Source organism: Gossypium arboreum, chromosome 13 (genome assembly GCF_025698485.1).
Source record: "Gossypium arboreum isolate Shixiya-1 chromosome 13, ASM2569848v2, whole genome shotgun sequence".
Lineage (NCBI taxonomy): Eukaryota > Viridiplantae > Streptophyta > Magnoliopsida > Malvales > Malvaceae > Gossypium > Gossypium arboreum.
This window is the reverse complement of record NC_069082.1, coordinates 29,773,188-29,788,258: the sequence shown is the minus strand read 5'-3', so window position 1 is coordinate 29,788,258 and position 15,071 is coordinate 29,773,188. Positions and strand designations below refer to the sequence as shown.

The 15,071-nt window shown below is 36.8% G+C and overlaps 1 pseudogene; it reads left to right on the top strand.

Annotated features, from left to right (window-relative positions):
* The first annotated feature begins 12,412 nt into the window (after positions 1-12,412).
* On the top strand, positions 12,413-14,814 carry LOC108462172 (beta-glucosidase 40-like; annotated as a pseudogene).
* The last annotated feature ends 257 nt before the right edge of the window (positions 14,815-15,071 follow it).

The window sequence follows — 15,071 nt, the reverse complement described above, 5'->3', positions numbered from 1 at the left end:
CAACGTTCGTTTTTCATTTTCATTGGTCAACTCAGGGTATTTACGATCCCTCACATATCGTAATATATCCTGATACCAAGGGTTATCATCCTCTTCTTCTTTCTCAATGTTGCAACAATGTGCTGGAGCCTCGTAGACACTCATTTGAATTGGTTTTATCTCTTCTTCTTTATTCGCCTTAATCATTGAGGCCAAGGTTGCTAAAGCATCTGCCATCTGATTTTCGTCTCGTGGAAGATAATTGAAGGTGATGTCATCAAACTCCTTAAGTAACCCCAAGACTACCTTTCGATAATTAATCAATTTAGGGTCCCTTGTTTCCCATTCACCTCTAAGCTGATAAACAACCAACGCCGAATCTCCATATACTTCTAGGGTTTTTATACCTCGCTCTATAGCTGCTTGAAGTCCCATGATGCATGCTTCATATTCAGCCATATTATTTGTGCAATCAAAGTCCAACTTGCACATAAAAGGATAATGATCGCCATTCGGAGATACCAAGATTGCCCCAATTCCATTTCTGACTGCATTAGAAGCCCCATCAAAATTGAGCCTCCAAGAAGAATTTTCAGTCATTGCTATACATATCAACTCCTCATTTGGAAAATCGAAGTTCAATGGCTCATAATCCTCTAGAGCCCTACTGGCCAAGAAATTTTCCACCGCACTTCCTTTTATAGCCTTCTGACTTATGTAGATTATATCAAATTCTGAAAGTAAAATTTACCATCTCGCCATTCTTCCATTCAGAGCCGTTGACTCCATCATGTATTTCAATGGATCAAGCTTTGAGATGAGCCAAGTGGTATGGTATAACATGTACTGTCTTAATCTCCGAGTTGTCCAAATCAGAGCACAACATAACTTTTCAATTGGTGAATATCTCATCTCATAGTCAGTGAACTTCTTACTGAGATAATAGATTGCCTTCTCCTTTTTTCTTGACTCATAATGCTGACCAAGCATACATTCCATAGAATTACTGAACATTGATAAGTACAGTATTAATGGTTTATCTGGGTTGGGTGGAGACAATACTAGAGCATTCAACAAATACTGCTTGACCTTTTCAAAAGCATTCTGGCATTCCCCATCCCAAATACCTTGATTGTGCTTTCTGAGGAGGCGAAAGATAGGATCACATTTCTCAGTTAGTTGTGAAATGAACAGAGCAATATAATTCAACCTTCATAGGAATCCTCGAACTTCTTTTTGAGTACGTGGTGGAGGTAATTCTCGTATGGCTCTTACCTTGTCTGAGTCGACTTCAATTCCTTTTTCACTGACTACGAAGCCTAACAACTTTCCGGATTTGGCTCCAAAGGTACACTTTGCTGGATTGAGCTTCAACTGAAATTTTCTCAACCTTACAAACAATCTTCTTAAGACCTCAATATGCTCTTTTTCCGTACGCGACTTGGCAATCATATCATCGACGTATACCTCAATATCCTTATGCATCATGTCGTGGAACAAGTTCACCATGGCTCTTTGGTACATTGCCCCTACATTTTTTAGTCCAAATGGCATTACTTTATAGCAAAAGGTGCCCCACAAGGTTATAAAGGTGGTTTTATCCATGTCCTCTGGATGCATCTTTATCTGGTTGTATCCTGAGAAACCATCCATAAAGGAGAACAATGAATATCCCGCTGTGTTATCTACTAAAGTGTCAATGTGGGGTAAAGGAAAATTATCCTTTGGGCTTGCTTTATTCAAGTCTCTGTAATCGACACACATTTGTACTTTTCCATCCTTCTTGGGAACAGGCATAATGTTAGCTACCCATTCGGAGTACTTTACTTCTTGCAAGAATCCCGCATCAAACTGCTTCTTGACTTCGTCCTTTATTTTCAAAATGATATCTGGCCTCATTCTTCGCAACTTCTGTTGGACTGGCTTACAATCCTGTCTTATCGGAAGACGATGTACCACAATGTCAGTACTCAATCCAAGCATATCCTGATATGACCAGGCGAAGATATCTTTAAACTCTTGAAGCAACTCAATCAGACCATGCCTTGTGTCCACGCCAATTAGGGTTCCGATTTTCAACTCCTTCCCTTCCTCTAGGGCTATATTCTCTATTGCCTCTTTCTCATGTGGCATGATTTGCTTCTCCTCTTGCTTAACCATTCTTAACAGATCGAGAGATATGTCACAATCTTGAACATCTTCAAAATAATGAGGTTCCTCTAAACCCATGTCTTGCTCGCTAGAGAAATTAGGAGCTGTAGTATTAACGCTCATATCATTGATATCTAGAGACCTGTGGGGGTATGAAAGAATATACAAAGAATGAATGGATCGAAGAATGATTGTTTATGTGCTATGAATAAAAGAATAAGAATTGCTAGAATTTGAAGGAATATTGGTCGATAAAAATAGAACAATACTCGTTTAAATTGATAAAAAGTTATGTTTTATTTAAATAATTATAGATGAACATAAGCCTATTTCTAGAGTAATAGATATGTTTTGAGAATTACTTTGAAAAATTCCTAAAAACTACAGGAAAGTCTTCCGCAGTCCAATTATTTAGGGAGCTCCCCAGTTCGTGAGGGCGAATGCCTTTGAGGCTTCCTTGCTCCGATCCTTCATTGTGCACAGTATTAACTTGATGTCTTTCCTTTATTAGCAGTCCTCCTGATTTGAAGGATTTAGATATAGGTGGGAATGTCATTGGTTCCCACTCCACTTCTCTTCCATTCAAACGCGTCTTTCTTTTCCCTTGGCGTTTCTCTATTTCCTGCCTCTTGTGCTTGTGGTCTGGCTTGAAGCCCAAGCCAAAGCGATCTTTCTTCTCAATCAGTTTTGGGATTTGAACCCCTCCTTGCAACTGTCTTCCTAGCCCTTTTCCCGGCAATGCTCCTTTTCCCATCATCATTCGTAGGGCCATCCTTGTGGCTCCATACATTTTGGGTACCGGCACTTCGCTTCCTTCCAAAATGAAGGTGGCATTAATGACCTCTAAAGAGCAGAAAGAACATTCAATAGCCTCTTCATTTGCCTCAACATAAGGGGCCTTGCTAGTAACTGCCGTTATGATGTCCTCTTCCACATTGATGGTTATTAAGCGACCATATGTCACTAACTTTAATTTTTGGTGCAATAAAGAGGGCACCGCTCCTGTCGAGTGTATCCATGGTCTCCCCAATAAACAATTATAGGAGGGCTTGATATCCATTACTAGGAAATCAACTTCATACGTATTCGGCCCAATCTCCAGAGGGATGTCAATTCGTCCCATTACTTTTCTTTCAGTTCCATCAAAGGCTCTTACCACATTATGACACATTTTCATATGCGAACTGTCAATGGGCAATCTGTTCAGGGTGGATAGTGGCAGGACGTTCAAAGCAGACCCATTATCCACGAGTACACTTGGAAGTGTGTATCCTTTGCACCGAATAGTGATGTGTAGGGCTTTGGTTGACCCTATGCCCCCAGGTGGAATTTCATCTTCATTAAAATAAATGAAATTGTCAGCACTAATGTTGTTTACTAACCGGTCTAGCTTGTTAACGGATATGTCATGGGTAACATATGTTTCGTTAAGCACCTTTAACAACGCATCTCGATGCACCTCAGAATTCAAGAGTAGGGCTAACACTGATATACGCGCCGGCTGCTTGCACAACTGCTCGACCACGCTATACTCGCTATGTTTCAGGAATTTTAGAAACTCCTTAGCCTCTTCCTCCTTTACCGGCTCATTGATGAGTATTTCAGTCTCCTTCTCCCTTTCAGCCTCGACATCTTTTGTCTTTGCGGGCTCTACTATGATATTCCCCCCGTCATAACATTTTCCATTTCGTGTATGAGAACCTTCATTTTGCGTGCCCCTGGATGTGCTAGCTATACTCACCCCCTCAGGTATTGTTATATTGCAGTCATAACTTCATGGCACTCTCTTGTCATCCTTATAAGAGAAAGGATTGGGTTTATGGATGACTATTTTGGGCCTAGTTTGCGACCCCTCCTCATTATTCCCTGGCAAGGAAATAATAATTCTCGGTTGGTTGGTTCTTTGTCGTTCATTCTCCAGCACACATATTTGTCTTTCATAAGAACTACCTTCAGAAACCTGCAACTCTTTGTTAACTATAAGGCCTTGTACCATGACCTTGAACTCTTCACAATTTTGGATCATATGACCCACTTCCCCATGAAACTCACAATGGTTCTCTATTCCTTCTCCTCCTTTTCTAGAGGTCAGTATACCTCTCTTCACCATCTCTTTTCATATTACCTTCATAGGTGTCTTCACCTCAGCAATGTCTTCCTTGATTTTTTTTTCTTTGTTTCATCAATGGCATTCACTCCTTGATTACCATGATCCGGTAACGGATTTTCGGCATTAGGGGTACTATCGAATTTCACAACCCCCATCTTGATAAGCCTCTCTACGGCCTTCTTGAATCCTGTGCAGTTTTTGATCGAGTGCCCCGGTATTCCCGCATGATATTCGCACTTAGCATTTGCATCATACCATCTGGGGTACGGTGGCTGTAGTGGTTTCAAGTGAAATGGAGCAATGGCATGTGCATCATACAAGCTTTGATAAAGCTCACGATACGTCACAAGGATAGGCGTAAATTGCATTCTTTCCGAATTCTGTCTTATGCCCGATTCCTGTCTTTGGGTATTTTGTTGTTCGACCATAGCTGCTTTGGGTTGACCAACTGTGATTGCCCTCGAGTTGAGACTATTCACCTCATTGTCCTTTCTCCTTGTGGCCGATCTTTTAGCCACTTCCCCCTCGATTTTACCGCCTCTCACGGTATTTTCAATCATCTCACCCGCCATAACTATATCCGCGAAACTTTTTGTGGTACTTCCAATCATATGTGTGATGAATGGCGCCTTCAAAGTATTAATAAATAACATGGTGGTTTCCTTTTCTAACAATGGTGGTTGTACTTGCATTGCCACCTCCCTCCATTATTGTGCATATTGGCTAAAACTTTCATTAGGTTTTTTCTCCATGTTTTAAAGTGTGATCTTATCTAGCGTTATATCAGTCACATGGTTATACTGTTGCATGAAAGCCTGTGCAAGATCTCTCCATGAACTGATTCTTGCACGGCTTAACTGATTGTACCATCTAGCCGCTGCTCCCACTAGGCTGTCTTGAAAATAATGGATCAATAGTTGATCATTGTTCACATAACCAGTCATTCTTCTACAAAACATTGTTATGTGTGCCTCTGGGTAAGTAGTCCCGTTGTATTTTTCAAACTTGGCATCTTAAATTTATGAGGAAGCACCAAATCTGGAACCAAACTTAAGTCTTTGACATAAATCCCATGATGATTGCCAGCGTCTTTTAAAACCCTAAACTTCTCCTCTAACCACCTACAACGATCTTCTAATTGTTTTGAGGATTCAGTGACCATTCTTTCCTTCTCCATTAAATCCAGATCAGGAGTAATACGGTTGATCGAGCTATCACCTAAATTATTTCCCAACCCAGATGGGAAATTTATGGGGATTCTAGCATCCACTGGCCCATATTGAGGCCTTACTGTGACAGATGGCCTTCTAGGAGGTGCCTCGGTTTGCAGGGACACATGAGGCGGAGTAAAACCCGGAGGAGGACCTTTATTATACTCTTCAGTGATCACCATGGGAGCTTTTCCTTTATCAGTGGCTCTCAGCAGCTGAGCCATTTCAGCCATCATGTTTCTCTGAGCCTCTAGCATCTGCTTCCTCATTTCATTCTGTATTTTGGCCAACTGCTCTTGCATTTGATCTTGCATATCTTTTTGTAATTGCTCAAACCTTTGATCTATGTTCTTAGTTTTAGTACGAGTGCCGTAAGGATGTGTGATTTCCAGATTTTCTTTTCTACCTCTCTCTTTTCTACCTCTTTGGAAAGTAAACTTTAACTAATCAGGGTCTTTCTATAATTTTGAATGCAAATGATGTGATGAAATGTTATGAGATGCAAATGCATGAATGCAAAAAGAATATCGATTCTAGTTCAACTTCATTTAGAAAATTTTATTTAGAAAAATAATATCTTTACATATAAGTGGATTACAAATACGATTTCGCCCTAAGGCCCAAAGCTTTAACTCTAACTAATAAAAGGGCTAACTTTCGTCCTACATCCGACGATGATGAATACATCAGACTCAATACGTCAGCTCGAATTACCAAGTCTTGCACATACTCAGCAACCTCTCGAATCTGAGCTATGGCTTCACCAATGACATGATCCCTTTTTCTGACCTGTTCTTTAGCTTGATGTAGCTCTCCCCTCAGATAATCCTCTTGCGCCTTGAGCTACTCAACCCGGAGTTCACCGTCATGCAATGCCACCTCAAAATCTTCAACCTTACTTCTTAGCTCCTTTAACTCGACCGTAGAATTATGGTTTTGGTGCCAACGCAGGGATTTTCCAAGTTCCATTACCTTGGTCTTCAATCCTTTATTCTCTTCCTCTAATGCCAAATTCTGCCCCTGCATTTCTTGAAATTTCCTCTCCCAGTACTCGGCTCTATCCTTTTCTTCTTGAATCTCTTTCTGCCACTGATTCGAAGATCCTCCTACTCTCTCCCTCCTCAAGGCTATTTGTGCCCTTTTGTAATGCTCCCTTAGATCATCTCGATATTCCTTTTTTCTTTCCTCTCTTTCTCGACTTCCATCTTTTGAACATCAACGTCTAAACTCAAGTACATCTTTTCTTCTTCGAGTTTTGCTATCCTCCTCTCGAACTCCAAGCTTTGTCTCTCTAACTCCTGTTTCATAATTTCTAACTCTGAGGGCCTTACTTGCAAATATTCCTCCATTGGTCGAGCTCCTTCCATACTTGGCTTAGGGATATTATCATTAACTCTTCTACCTCTCTATTTTATGTATTCCGGTGTCGTAGCGGGGCTAATAGCTTTTCCTCTCAATCGACAAGTCTTCTTCCAAGCACTAGAAACTTCATTAACCCTCCTCTTGTAATCGGCTCCTCTATATACAAACTCACTTTGAGCCAACCCCTGAGTCGCTGGTATGAATTGTCTCAATCCAAGCTGCCTCAGTACGAGCAAAGGGGTATAGCCAATGGCACCCCAAATCCCCAATAAGGGTACCCAATCAAAACTATCGTATCGGTAAAGAACCTCACTAGGCATTATCCACGGAGCCCTCCACTCGACATCTTTTGACTGAAGGTTCTGAAGTAACGCTATCCAATTCTCTTCTGGAACATTAACTCTCCTGGTTGAAGCTACTATATCTTTCAACGGTGAATAATTTTCAAAGTAAACCCGACAAACCACCCTATCTATCAACCGAAAATGACTGTAGAACCAAGCCAAAAGCAACTGAGCACACCCTATAAACTCACAAGACCACCCTCCTACATGCACCTAAAGACCTAAATGTTTCCGCCAAAATTGCAGGGACAGAAGTGACCTTTTTACTGAGTCGATGAAAAAGATCCGTGGTTGCCTCATCCACATATCCCAAAACCCTAGGGAAGACCATCAATCCATATAAACTTAGGGCAAAAACATCTATCTTCTTTGTCTCATCAGGGTGTGTCAGAATCAAATCTTTCAAAGCATCCCACGAAATGCACTTGCATTCACCCTTTTCTTTAATTCGGGTCGTGGCCCACTGCTCGCTCATCCCTGTAATAATCATCAATTTCTTCCAAAAGGTAAGGACACAAGGAGCTCGGGAATAGATCCTAACATTCTGAAACCGGGGACAACGAAGTAAAGCAGTGTACTCTTCCACCGTAGGTACCATGTTTACTTCCCCAAAAGTAAAGCAACTGTATGCCGGGTTCCAAAACTGAGCAAGGGCTCTGAATAAGTGCTCCTCTATCTGAACATCAAGCAAGTAAGGTAAGTCTCCATAGTTACCGTAGAATAATTGCCTAGTTTCTTTGCCCCACTGATCCCAAATTTCCTTAAGCTCTTGGAGATTATTCTGTGTGACACTTATACGAGTATAATCTGACAGATCTGACACATATCCTATAGCTATACTGTCTCCCTTTTCTAGTTAAGTTTGCTCGGACCATCTGTGGACATTAACGTTGCCTTCCACTTTATCAGGAAGTCCGTTCTCCATAATAAAACTTCCTAGCTTAGAAACTGACCATGAACCGATATCTTTGTAAATGCAAAATGACATGCAAGCAAAAGAAAAGAGATAGTCAGTATCACATGATATCAATAAATTTCAACGATAACTTATAAGGGTAATGTCTAAGTTGGGCTCATACGGTCCTTCGACATAGGGTTGGTTCTAAAGTTTGAGGTACTCGAACTAGTAGATTCCTCGATCCTCACCCATTATAGGCTCATTTGAATCGAGTTCAGTTCAGGGAAATACATTTCCCTATGGCTACACGGAGATGAAAATCTCACGAAACCATAGGTACAGATGTATCCCGAAAGTGATCCACTATCCTGCACGGAGGTGAAAACCTCATGAAGGCGTAGCTTTTCACTCCCACTTAAGGGTGTGACCACAACGGTCATACAAATGCAATGCGATCAAAATATAGCATGTAATAATACAAACACATGTAATGCAAAGAGGATTAAATTTTAAAATTTTTAATTTCCGATATTAAGACAAGAGATAATCAATTACATGGCCTGACTCTCTTATTAATCCCCAGTGGAGTCGCCAAGCTGTCAAAACCATTTTCAAATCAAGTTTTGAAAAAATGGGAACTGATTTTAAAAAACGAAAACGGGAGTCGCCACTAATCTTTTTAGGTGTGATTGGATCACCTTTAAAATATTTTATTCTAAAATAATTAGTTTTGGTCCACGAAATAAAAGAACGGGTTCGGAAGTCGGTTACGTACGAGGAAGGATCAACACCCTCGTAACGCCCAAAAAATTGGTACCTAATTGATTATCCAATGTTTTTAATGACGGAAATTTAAAAAAGAAAAAAAAAATTTAAGATGTAGTCCCCTTTAAAATATTTTAACTTTGAAAATCGGGATTCACTCGGGTCAAAGTATTGACATTAAGTTAACCTTTTTTGAAATTCCTATCTCGAAACAGCAAAACGCTATATCCACTAAGTTAGGACATATTGCTTTGAAATTCCAAGATACTGGCTTGCATTTAGAAAACCTTTAAAAAACTTAGAAAGGTGCTTAATTATTCGAATTCAACGAGAAAAGTGACAACCCAATAAGTTAGGGCACTACCTTCTCGAAATTTCCAAACACCAAGCATCGCCTTATTTGCAAAAAAAAATCTTATCTCGAGGTAATAAGATGTCATATCCAGTGAGTTAGGACACAACACCTCAAATATCAGAGAGTAAGTATTTTATTTAACACTCGTATTATGATTTAAAAGAATATGCTGTTATTTAGGTTAAGCGTGAGAGAAAAAAAATCGAAATCCAGTAAGTTAGGGCACAATTGCCTTTGATTACCAAATACGAAATATTTACTTCAGTGAAAGAATCACTATCGGGTTGGATAAAACCTAAATTCGTAATGAAACGAGATAATAAAGAATGCATAACAAATAAAAATTGATAACTATAACAGGATAAACATAAACACAAATATGAATACTAACGATAAATACGAAGGTAAGATAAATGGGTCGAATAAATAATAAGAAAGGAAATAATGAATAAGCTAAATGTTTGAAATTATTTAAAAAACTATAAATAGAATAGATGATGAAATAATAATAAAAGTAATAATATGTAAATAAAATAAATATGCTAAAAATATACAGTTATCAAATTAGTTAATATAAAATAATAACGTATAAGTAAATACAAAAATAAAGGAAAATATAATAACAATAATAGAAAAATACAACAATAATGATAGTAAAAGATATAATAACCTAATAATATAATAGTAATAGTAACAATATGACGATAATAGTAAAAATAATATATTAAATAATAATAATAATAATAATAATAATAATAATAATAATAATAATAATATATTAAGTTATAATGAAAATAATGATAATGATGATATATTAGATAATAATAGTAAAATAATAAGAAACAATGATAAATTATAATAATAGTGATGAGAATAACAAGTGATGATAATAACAAGAATAATAGTAGTAATAATATATTAGTAATACATAATAGAGTAGTAAAAAAATATAGTAGTTATAGTAATAATAATATAAACAGTAGCATATATACGTATGAAAAATGATAGTAAAATATAATAATAGTAATAATAATAATGGAATGAAGGTAATAATAATATTAAAGTAAAGTAAACAAAAATAATACTATATATCAATATATATATACATATAATGCAAATACACACTATCATATAATAATAATAATAATAATAATAATAAAATGCGAAAGTAAATATGATATAATAGTAATATTAAAATGACGTAATAAAATAATACTTATATATAGAAATGTACATACGTACATATATAATAAACATATATTAATTAATAGTAAAAACAATAGAAGTGCTAATAATACTAGCATTAGAATGAAATAAGAGATAAATGCAAACATAATAATATAAAAAAGGTAAACAGAAACAATAAAAAAATAATAGGAAGGACATAATCGAATCTGAGAGCAATATTTTGGGGCAAATCCGTAATAAATAAAAGAAGCGGGGATTAATTCGCACACGCAAATAACCGGGAAGGACTAAAACGGACAATAGCCCTTTGACCCAAAACGCGCAGCTTTGATTCTATCCCTTATTTCTTACTACAATTGGAGTGAACATAATGAAACCCTTTGAACCTTTTTGATTGCTATTGATATACTGATTTTTTGTTCTTGAATCTCAAAAAAAAGAAAAATCTCCTCTTGAATCTCAAAAAAAATCTTTTCTCTCCAAAATACAATAGATTCCTCTCTCCAATTCCCCCTCTCCCTTGTTACAATGAACATAGGGCTCTTTTATAGCCCAAAATCTAAAGAAAAAAAATATAAAGAATTTCATTTTCTATTGTTTTTCTTTGTTGCCCTTTTTTTGTCTTCTTTTGCAGGTATGGAGTGGTAGAGAAGTGCTATTTGCACTTATCAATGCAACTAAAGTAGTGGGAATAGGTGATTTAGGGTTTCTTTTTCTTTCTTTTTTTATTTTTTGTTTTGGGTATTGTGCTAATTGAACTAGGGTTAGATTTAAGTTTGAGTTTAATATTTATTTATTTAGTTTATTGAGCCCCGGACAAAATTTGAGCCATACACTCATCAATCATTAATTCATCACCTCCCAATTTAATAAGTGTCTCATCCAATACCTTCAAAACAATTCAAACAATGCTCTCAACTAACATCTGTCACTCTACTCCTTGCATTTATGGAGTAGGAGACTCAATGGCTGGGACTTATGCCCAGCCAGCCTTTTTCTATAAACACCCCTTATCAACACCGAGGCACGAGAGAAGGACGAACAACCCACGTAGTGCCTACACTTTGTTAAAATATAACCTCTACACCTCTAAAATCTTGTTCAAATAGCTCTACACATCATCTACAATGTGAACTACTCTCACTCTAACAGCTTTTTATACTTCTCATGATGTGAGCTATCGTCATTGTATCATCTAGCACTAGTTACAACAATCTCCTTTTTTTTTTTTTTTTTGCTTATTTCCTTGACAACCCAACCCATATATTTTTTTCATGTTTCCATTTTCTCATCTTTCCTTATAAGTAATAATAATTAAACCCAATTCGTCCCATTATTACATTATTATTAGCCTTGGGATTCCAGGCTGGGTTTTCCCAGCATATTAGCAGAGCCAGTACCTTAGAAGGCTTCGTTTTGGGGGCATTCTCTTCTGCTTTCCAGGCTGTTTTTTTTTTCTCTTGAGTTAAACACATTGGTTTATTATTGAAAATTAATCACAGCCTCTGATAGAAGGGAAAGGGTAAACTATCAAAATAGACACTTTATTTCCCTCATGATATATTTTAGTCACTTATGTTATTTTTAGTCACTGAGCCGTTAATTTTTGTTAATGGTGTAACGGTAAGCTGATGTGATAATACGTTAATTCACTATTTCAAGTGAAAATTTTAGGTTAAATTCTATAATTAGCCTTATATTTTTTTCATTTTGAGCAATTTAATTTTTTTATGATCTTTTAACTTCTTTTTTTTCATTCACTTCTGCTTTTCTCTCTATTTTTTTTCTTTTTCTTCATTTATTTTAACATATTTTTTATATTTTTATTTATTAAAATTAATCCTTAAGCTCGCTTTACTCGAAAAAGAAAAATTGTTTAAAAAGATAAAAGTATAGGGACTAATTTTAATAAATAAAAATATAGAAAAATTACTTTAAAAGAAATAGAGAAGGGAGGAAAATAAGGAAGAAGCAGAAAATAATGACAAAAAAGTTAAAAGAACATAAAAAGAAAAAAAAAATAATTTGTCATACCATGATTCTTGAATAATGCAGTATGTGTATGTATGTATGCATTCATGCATGTATATAGGATCGTTAAGCATTTAACCTTATGTTATGTTACAGGGAATATAGCAGATGATAGCAATGCTGATGTTGCTCTGGATCAATACCACCGCTATACTGTAAGTGATGATCATCACAACCGTTCATATTCCGATATTCGATTTCTTCATCGGATACTTCTTTTTTCGATGGTTTTTCACATCCCTAAAACACGAATGACACGAGATTGATTTCGTTGCCCGGAAAACAGGAAGATATGCAACTGTTGAAAGAAATGGGGGCGGATGCTTATAGGATTTCAATCGCTTGGTATCTAGGATATTCCCTAGTGAGCTTGCCAATTTCACTTGCACTCATAGCTTTTATCATGTAAGAGATCAAAAAAAGTGGTGAAAATTTTGCAACAACTTGTGTTTCTTTTCTTGGAACGGCTGGTACAGGAGAAATCAATCAAGCAGGTGTGTTGATCATTACAATAATCTCATCAATGCTATAATTAATATAGAAGCATTTTTTATTGTGTGTTATGATGCAGGAATTAAACCATACGTGACCCTTTTCCATTAGGATCTCCCTCAAGCATTGGAGGACAAGTACGGTGGATGGGTTGACGGCCACATTAGGTAAAGAACCTTCTTACACACGTTGCAGATCATCTATATATTCATGTTCTGAATCTTTAGGAGTAACGAACATGACTGTATACATTTTCAGGAAGGACTTTGCTTTGTTCACTGAGACATGTTTTGAGAAATTTGGTGACAGAGTGAAGCACTGGATCACATTTAACGAACCTCATACGTTCGCCATACAAGGCTATTATAAGGGAAACCATGCACCGGGGCACCGCTCGTCGGTGTTGAGCAAGGTTGGAGACCCAACAACTGAGCCCTACATAGTTGCCCAATATGCCATCCAGTCTCATGCAACAGCCGTAGATATTTATAGGAGAAACTACAAGGTAAGAAATTGGGGTTACTTTCAGGTTGGTTTTTGTCTAATGCAAACATGAAACAGCTGTTCGGTTTGCTTCGGACCGTGCCTATGCAGGCAACATTGGTAACTTCACATTATCTACAAAATAAACTAACATCTAAGAGAAATTGTCTGTATGCAAGATAAACAAAATGGATTAATTGGGATACCACTGGATGCTAAGTGGTATGAACCACAGACAATGCAACAGCAAACACAGAAGCAGCTCAAAGAGCCCAAGATTTTGAGCTTGGCTGGTTTCTTGACCCATTGTTCTTCGGAGATTATCCGAGCTCAATGAGAACCAATGTAGGAGATTTTGTTGGCATCAATCATTTTACTACATATTATGCAAGGGGAAATGCAACTAATTCGGATTTCGATTACCTTAATGACTGTATATCAGATGCCAATGCCTTTGCTATACGTAAGTAAACTACGTCCCTTAAGAACACATTAACATTTCCGAACTGTAGTTGTATTGCATAGTTAATTAGAAGAATGAAGATATCATATGCAGCTTTCAAAGATGGGAAGCAAATAGGAGGAAGGGTATACAAGTCGAACTTTCGTCTATCATTTCGGGAGCAACCCATTACGATACTATTCTTCATACTTGTTAATCTATTTGGTTCATTCGATCCGATATCGTTTCTTCATTGCAGGCAAATTCTGAATGGTTATACATCGTACCTTATGGCATAAGAAGTGTAATGAAATAAATCAAGGAGAAGTATGAAAACCCTCTAATCATTCTCACAGCAAATGGCATATACACAGGGTGTTATTAGTTCTTCAATAATCCATTTTTATTCAGCCATTACCATACCATGAACAGCTAAATTGCTATTCTTTTGTGATTTTATTATAGGAGTGGATGATACAAATAACATAACCCCAATTGAAGATGCTCTCAAGGATTGGTTAAGAACCAAGTATCACACTGAGTACTTAACTAACCTCCTTGCCGCTATCTAGTACGTTAACTATGCCCTTTACGTGTACCATATGTTACCGATTTTTCATTTTTTTTGAAGTACCTCTATCCTGACACCTATATTTGATTTGGGTTACTAACATTATGATGCAGTGAAGATGGTTGCAATGTTAAAAGGGTATTTTGTATGGTCTATGCTGGGAATGGACTGCTGGATTCTCTTCGAGATTTGGTCAATATTTTGTGGACCGTACTGAAAATCTCACCAGATACCTTAACAACTCAGTTACATATTTCAAGAGCTTCCTAGAATCTCCTTAGTCATAAAAAATAATATATGTCCACTAGCTCTCCCTTGTCCCTAGAGGTCAGGTGTGCTTTTCCCATAAGCCACAATGAGGTTCGAGAGATGAGCTGTGGTAAACAGAAAAAATAATACATGTCCGACACGATTCCAAACACGATTATATAATATGATCCCTTAAATATATTAAATATATTTCATGTGAATGATGTTTACTTTTTCTTGTAATGATTTGGATTATGAGAAAGTGATGACAATATAATCTATAAGAAAATAAATTACATGCCAAGTTGATAATTACAAGAATAAATTAAATTATATCTTTGGATGTTTTCAGCTTAAAAAAACAATGAAAATGGCATTAAAATATTGTTTAGATTTGCATTTAGCATAACGACCAGGCTTTATATGATGTTGATTAACTT